Below are 8,480 nucleotides of genomic sequence, written 5' to 3' on the forward strand. Positions count from 1 at the left end.
AAGTTCTCACTCTGTCTGATCTCTGCTTCATACTCTTGTAGTTTTTCCTTTGTCATTCTTATTTCCTCTAGCTTGGCTAAGCCCTGTTTAACCTTCTTCTGCAGCTCCTCAGCGATATTTTCCAGATGTTTTCTTTCTTCCAGGACCTCTGTGGTCATTGTCAGTCTTATGGTTCTGATGTCAATTAGACTATCAAAGAAACTGGCCATGCTCTTTATTCCCATCTTCCAAAACTCAAAGGTTTTCTCTTCAAGCCCAATCAAGCGTCTTACCTCTGAGAATTTGTTGAAAGCAAACAGCACTGAGTTATTAAATTTGAAGTGAACCGGCAGCCCATCATTGTTTTGAGGAAATGGGACACCGGACACTTTGATGGCTTCTAGAACTGGTAGCTGCTGCTCATCTGCATACGTCACCAGAACTCTGATGTTTTCTGCCACATCTTTGCCAAAGATTGACAGGGCTGAATCAAACACGTATCTTTGTGTTGATGTCAGCTCAGTTATAGCAGCCTGAACAACAAAACACACGGCATCAATTTCACCGACACCTTCCTGATTAGTAAAGAGGTCACGCAGCTGCTCTGTGATCTCCTTGTCTCTGTCTATACCTCCTGTGCCTCCAAAGCCTGGAGTGTCAACAATAGTCAGAGAGTAATTCACTCTGAAACCCTCCTGGTGGTAGAGTTTGTACAGTGTGATTTCTGAAGTCTGACCTTGTGACTTTGACTGACCTTCATCCACTAACTTAAACCGAAACGAGTCTTCCCATTTAACACCTAGAACGTAATTTACCATCGCATTGATGACAGTGGACTTCCCAGCACCTGAGGCTCCAAGGACCATGATGTTTCGGTTACAGTTTGTGGATTTATCTCCAAATGTGAAACTTTTGCAGCCTTTAATGTCAAATTGTTTTGTTACCACTGGAATTTTGTAAAGTGGGAAACAACCATTTTGTGATGGCAGAAGAGTGCTTTGTTCTTTAACAGCATCAGCCAATCGTTTAGCTCCTGGCTTTGAATCAGTGCAGGTCTGATTTGGTCCTGTGGTCACTGACTGGTAATAGTCTGAGGCTATTTCAATTAAATCTCTTAGTGGAAGGATGTTGAACCAGTGCAACCAAAGTGTTGCAGTAACAACAGCCAACAAAGTCGTTGTTAGAGGGCTTGACAAAATGAAAATCGCAGTGACTGTCAGTGTTAATGATCCTGATAGTTTAGGATCATCTAAAGCTGAGATGACTACCTCTGAAACTCTCTTTCCTGTTTTGAGTAGGTCGTTCAGAGTGATAATGTTTTTCCAGAGTAACAAGAGAATCAGAACCACAACAATCAGGACAGTTATTATCAGTGACAAGCACATCTTGGTTGTCAGTCTTGATTCTTCTTTGTTGTCAATCTGCCTGCAGTCAAACCTGAGAAAACAGCAACAAAAATTATACTTTTTGACTAATTAATTATGAGCTAAATCCTACAGGTGTATTAAAATATGTTTTCATACACACTGAGAAACCAAGATGCACATAAGTTATGAATCCCCAATGATTAAGGGATTTCCTGGTTGAAAAGTTTAAAAGTAATTAAACTTCTATTACATATTTCATATATTTCCTAATATGGGACTTAGTATCAAAAAATAAATTCAATGACAAAAATTATAGGTGATAGGTGCCCCTACTGTTCAAAATATATAGGTATGTGCTCTGAAGAGGCTCGTTTACCACATTAAATCACTTGTCCTGTAAAGTGTGGGTGTTTTATTTTGCATGGCGCATTGCTGCCATCTGTTGGACTTATAGGGAAATGCTTTACTTTCATGTTTAGTCAGTATGTTTTGTTTGCTAGCGGTAGAGCAGGGGTCCGTTCTTCGTACGTCGCTAACTCAGTTAGCAGGATTTCATTGTTGACGATTTGGCATGATCTTGGATCGTTTGGTTCTTCGAAAGACCTTCTGCACTTGTTGTCATAGCAACATGTGCGCCAGCTTAAGCCTGCTCCAGAGCAGGCTTGTTTCATGTAAACAATATTAGATCACGGCTGTATAAGCGGAGGAGATGGGAAGTCTGCCGTAACCATGTCCATTTTTACGACAGCAACCTGTTACGGAAGGTGCAAGAATAATTTGCAGAGTTTTTCGAATTAATCGCGTATTGCGCAATAGACAGGATCCTTTAGCGCAGCGCGACAGTGTAATTGTAGAGAGAGTTTTCTTGGTGGCTGTTATAAACAGACAAACACGTCATTTAACAGTGACTTTTAAAGAGGAAAAAGTGGTGTTGGAGCCATAAATCTAAAATATTTAAGTTATTTGTATGATGGTTTGCTTTTTATTTTTTATCATATTCAGTAAGAAGATTTGTTCGGACCATTTTATTGTGAAGTTTAGTTTACTTTGAAAGGCTTGCTTCCTGTCGAGCCGTATATTGTATTAGAAAAAACTATGGATGGATTATCTAGACACGGAGCAATACAGTTTTACCGTGTAATCTGTGGATGACTTGGAAAAGGAAAATTTTCATTTTTTATGGATAAAGATTTTTTTTTTTTTGTTAAAATTCCCAGTTTGCATGCGTCCTTTACTTCCCGTGTCTAAAGAATTACACTGAAATTTGGATCTCTTGACATAACAAGTGCATTTTTAAAATAAAGTGTAATAATTAAAGGCTACCATTTTGTAGAATATACTTCTATTTCACTTTTACTTGTCCCCATGTTCTAGTGGGTCCCGTGGAGGCTCTGATATAAAAGAACAAAGTAAATATCAAATTATTAAAATGCAAAAATTCATGCTGTAGAAAGTGATAGAAACATCTACCATGGACAGTATTTATGCATTAATTTGTCTGCTGCTTTTTGCCAGCCCTCTCTCCTGGCTTTAACAGATTTTTGAGGTGTTTTAATTAATGACTCAAATACGGCATAACCTTCCATTAAAAGCTCTTGTTCTGCTTGGGAGAAAAACTGTGGGCGTTCTTTGCTGAACAGCCAATAGCGGCGCTGCTGATCATTGTTTCTACTATCGATACATTTCCCCTTTTAAACAAACACATGAATGCGCAGTTGTCTCAGATAACTCAATCCAGCCATACTAATCGTAAACAACAGGTGTGTTCGAAGAACCCAGTTAGCCGGATCATGATTAGCCGGATGAAATCATCTTGGATGTCTCATTTGATCTTGGATGTTTTAAGCAACGTACGAAGAACGGACCCCAGGGGTCGTTCTTCATCCGGCTAATCATGATCCGGCTAATTGGGTTCTTCAACACACCTGTTGTTTACGATTAGTATGGCTGGATTGAGTTATCTGAGATAACTGCGCGTTCATGCGTTTGTTTAAAAGGGGAAATGTATCGATAGTAGAAACATTGATCAGCAGCGCTGCTATTGGCTGTTCAGCATGAACAAAGAACGCCCACAGTTTTTCTCCCAAGCAGAACAAGAGCTTGGAAGGTTATGCCGAATTTGAGTCATTAATTAAAACACCTCAAAATCTGTTAAAGCCAGGAGAGAGGGCATGCAAAAAGTAGCAGACAAATTAATGCGTAAATACTGTCCATGCTAGATGTTTCTATCACTTTCTACAGTATGTATTTTTGCATTTTAATAATTTGATATTATTTGTTTTTTTATATCAGAGCCTCCACGGGACCCACTAGAACATGGGGACAAGTAAAAGTGAAATAGAAGTATATTCTACAAAATGGTAGCCTTTAATTATTATACATTTTTTTAAAAAAGCACTTGTTATGTCAAGAGATCCAAATTTCAGTGTCATTCCTTAGACACGGGAAGTAAAGGACATGTGCAAACTGGGAATTTTAACAAAAAAAATCTTTATCCATAAAAAATGAAAATCTTACTTTTCCAAGTCATCCACAGTTTACACGGTAAAACTGTATTGCTCCGTGTCTAGATAATCCATCCATAGTTTTTTCTAATACAACATACGGCTCGAAAGGAAGCAAGCCTTTCAAAGTAAAACTAAACTTCACAATAAAATGGCCTGAGCAAATTTTCTTACTGAATAGGATAAAAATAAAAAGCAAACTATCATACAAATAACTTAAATATTTTAGATGTATGGCTCTAACACCACTTTTCCCCTTTAAAAGCCACTGTTAAATGATGTGTTTGTCTGTTTATAACAGCCACCAAGAAAAATCTCTCTACAATTAAACTGTCGCGCTGCACTGAAGGATCCTGTCTATAGGGCTTGGTCGTCATGACGTATTACTTTGTGTGGCCGCCATATTGAATGCCTCCGCGGCTCCGCCCCCGCTACTCAGACTACTGCCTATGACTACCGCGTACTGTACTCCCTCTCTCAGCCGTGTTTTAATTTGATTAATTTTACCGTAACTTCATTTCAACCATGGTAAACCGTTGCTGTGTTGTGGGCTGTAACAGCGCAACACATGATCGCCATGGGAAAAACATAGAAAATAGAAAACATAGAAAACTTTCCACCGCTTTCCTGCCTGGAGGCGCAACCACGGGAGAGACAGCAAGCGCAATGGAGTTGTCGGCTCGCTTGGATCGCGGCTTTAAGACTACCGATCATAACTTTCCACAGTATCCCGATGTCAATGAGAGTGTGTTCCCTCCATTTTCATTCTGGTAAGTTAAAGATGCACGGTTTTATTTTATAGCCTACATTGTTTCCTTCCTTCAGCCGCGACACCACATACATGCACATAAATACTAAAACGGCAGCGGGAAAAGGCTCAAATACGTGAGAAACCCGGAGGGTTTAGGGAGGGCTGGCAGTTAACGTTATTAACTAAACCTTTGAAACACATAGCAGCTAGTTAAAAGTACATTACATGCGTGAGTGGTTGTTAGCACTAACGGTTAGCAGGTGCCAGAGCCCATCTGAGCGCAGCTTACCTTTGTGTGAATTACTGTGTTCCCACTGTTTGCTGGATTTATGATCTGCCGCTCCTGAACCCATCCATTCGTAAAACTGCACATGAGACTCCAAGGACTTGTAGCTTTGGAACTTTTATGAAGTCTAGGCGCTCACACCACAAACAAGGTAGCCGAAGACGTCCGATATGGAAAACAGTGGCAACAAGTGGTCGTCGGCGCTCCATAATAATGCTGATTTTGTCAACATACCGGTCCCTGATTTCTCTATTTAATGTGTCCCGGTAAATTTCAGATCCTTTTCGGGACTTTTACATATTTTTTCTATCTATTCTTTCTCAACTCTACTTCTACGTCTCTTCGTTCAACAACGTTATGTCAGAGGTATTTTAACGTTGCATTGCCATCAATATGGCCGCCACGTCCCACAATGCAACGCGGATCCCAAGCCCTATTGCGCAATACGCGATTAATTCGAAAAACTCTGCAAATTATTCTTGCACCTTCCGCAACAGGTTGCAGTCGTAAAAATGGACATGGCTACGACAGACTTCTCCATCTCCTTCGCTTATACAGCCGTGATCTAATCCTGTTTACATGAAATAAGCCTGCTCTGGAGCAGGTTTAAGCTGGCGAACATGTTGCTATGACAACAGTTGCAGGATGTCTTTCGAAGAACCAAACGATCCAAGATCATGCCAAATCGTCAACAATGAAATCCTGCTAACTGAGTTAGCGACGAACGAAGAACGGACCCCAGAGGTCAAGTTCTTCGACGCAATGCCTGTAAGTAGCAGCTTATACTTCAAAATGAGCGTTTATGTTAACGAATTAGAAGCAAAGTAAGTTGTCCAAAAAAAGGCATGGAAACATCTGCGTTGAAGTATCCCATACAATGTGTTTCTGATGGAGCTATTTAAGTACGTTAAGTTTTCAATATTATTCTTATATATTGAATATGACTAGATATCTCAGTCCTTTTGTGACTAAATGACAGTTGATCTTCCTTAATATAGCCTAATATCTTGGGTATATTAATTAAATAATATTATAATTATATAATTATGTTATATGTTACTTAGGGCTGTTATAAAAAATATTTCTATAATATATACAGTGTGTCCACATATTTACAGTGGATCGAAAAAAATAAAAATAAAAAAAGGAAATAAGGCAGAGATTTAAGATAACATATGTACATTCGAGGTGACTTATATACATATGGATTTGACGTTGTACATTAAAGTGGTACCAGGTAAAGAACAACAGTGAGGTAGTAAGATAACTACATAACTTGTGTTGAATGTTAATGTGATACTAGTATCAATATGCTGCATCACTACACAGTCATGTAATTCAGGTAACCACTAAAAAAGGGTTTTAATACCAGCAATCCAACTTGAGGTAGGATCAGAAAGAATCGATTCTAAATCTTAAGAATCAGAACCAAATCAATTCTGGAAATTTGAATGGATACCCAGCCATACATGTCTCTCAAATCAGCACCTACAAATGATGTTTAGTCAGAGTCCACTAAGATATATTTTTAGGTTTCAACAAAGTTGATGATATAGATATTTTGAGCTTACTGTAGGTAAACAAATGATTGATTCGTATTTTTTAAAGATGAATCACAACAAACCTTGGTTGAGTGTTGGAAACAAAATTTGCAGATTCGAAGAATTTCAAAGTGTTTGTATCTCTGCTCTTGTTCTGACAAATTCCTGAAAACACGAAAGCAATTAGAACCTATTAAAGTTTTCATGTTGTGCTTTGAATGTACATCATGTTTAAGTATCTCTAAATAAAATCAGGGCCATTGTGAAAACATACAATGACGTTTAAAATATATAGGCAATAGATCAAGCACATAAAAACCAAAGCAAATAAGGTTTTAATTTTTCATAATGATCATCACAATCAGTTTAATTCAAAAGTGCTTAAAGTTTAAATTACAAAAAGTCTAACATGAAAATTCATTGTAGGAGGAAATTGGATCACAAAGTAGATTTAGGCTGTGGTGAGAAGTGTTAAACCAAAACATTACTTTCCCAAAAGTACATTGATGCATTTATAAAAAGAAGTTGCATGGATTAAAATAAAGTTGTGCAAACCTTAATCGATATTTTTCCCCAGGTTCAGGTTCTGCAGGGTGCTGATTTGTGCTAAACTGGGTCAATTAAAAAAAGTTTGAAAATTAGTTACAGTTGGGATGTGATTTTCTAAGATATGTTAAACAAGATTGATGACACATGTACTGCAACATTTAGATGTCTGGTTCAACATGACTATAAACGGGTTATTTGAGACAAGTGTGCTGGCAGAGACATATCTAAAGGCAGCCATGTCCAACATAATGTTGAAAAGCAAAAAAAAACTTACCTGGATGTCTTCTTCAGAGAAAATGAAGGAATTTACTGTGATGGTTTACAGTTGCTTCTGTTTATATAGAAAGACGTGCAGAGACACACCTACCCTTACTCAAAATGAAACAAAAATCTCCAGACCTAAACTGGCTCTCATTCAACTTTATTAAGAAATATGTAAAACTTGGCCTTTCCCCGAGGAAGTAAAACAATAATTTACTTCCTTTTAGGTAGAACTTCACAAAGCATATATTTAAGTTACCTTTTATCACAAAACATATCTGGCTCTGCAGCAAAGAGTTCGGAAGAGTGGTTAAGTCTTAAGGATAAAACAAATGATGGATCAACTTAGAGGATGAATTCTGAGGAGACATTATTATACTAACATCTAAATGTGAGAATTGGGTAGAAAGGTTTAAATGACGAAATTGGTTTCAGTTGTGTGTGTATGTTTAATTTTGTGAAAAGTGTTTTCTTGTGCAGTATAAATCCATCCATCCATTTTCCTAAATGCTTATCCCTGTTGGGGTCGTGACGGGTGATGGTGCCTATCTCCAGCTGTCTGCATTATAAATAAAAAAGGTAAAGGACATCCATTCAGTTGAACATTTTCAGGATAAATTATTAGTTCAAGAATACTAAATTGACCAGAATATTTTGCTTTTCATTCAAATGATTAATAGCATTTTTCTGAATTCTTTGAAAACAGTAGTATGTGGACTTTACCAGGAAGAACAAATATTTGCTGAGCAACGGGGAAAACTCTGGACTGTCTGGTTTGTATCTGTGCAAGGCATCTCAATAATAACTTCCTTGACCTGTTTTTTACTTTTTGATGAAAATAAGCCTACATAGTGAGTGAGATATAAAACAGTTAAAATGGATGATGCAAAATGTACAACCTATTAATTAAAAATAAAATTTCAAGATAAAATTATTTTAATACTTGCTATGATAGGTCAAGAATCAAGAAGACTTTATTGTCAACATGTGTTGCCATGGTGAAATTACCTTTCATTAGCAGACCAATTTCGGATGTAAAGAAAAATGAAACAAAATAGCAAGTGACTTGGCACTCATGCACAGCATACTTAAGATTTTTTTGTTTTTCTTACACCAGAGCAGGGATTGCCAAAGTGTGGTGCATGTGAGCTGCCACTAGGGGGTGCTTGAGCTGAAAACTGTACTGGCGGTCTGGCAGTGTTTTTTCCCCACACCATAAAGACATGTAAATAAGCATTTCCT

At 37.7% G+C, this 8,480-nt stretch overlaps 1 long non-coding RNA gene across 1 annotated transcript; it reads right to left on the reverse strand.

The window, feature by feature from the left end:
* Positions 1 to 507: 507 nt before the first annotated feature.
* On the reverse strand, positions 508 to 7,046 carry LOC118561442. The gene is made up of 3 exons (XR_004930051.1): positions 6,984 to 7,046; positions 6,512 to 6,593; positions 508 to 1,416 (listed from the first exon to the last, which is right to left on the reverse strand). It is a non-coding gene; the product is annotated as an uncharacterized LOC118561442 (long non-coding RNA).
* Between the last annotated feature and the right edge of the window lie 1,434 nt (positions 7,047 to 8,480).

This window comes from Fundulus heteroclitus, unplaced genomic scaffold, assembly GCF_011125445.2.
Source record: "Fundulus heteroclitus isolate FHET01 unplaced genomic scaffold, MU-UCD_Fhet_4.1 scaffold_63, whole genome shotgun sequence".
Classification (NCBI taxonomy): Eukaryota; Metazoa; Chordata; class Actinopteri; order Cyprinodontiformes; family Fundulidae; genus Fundulus; species Fundulus heteroclitus.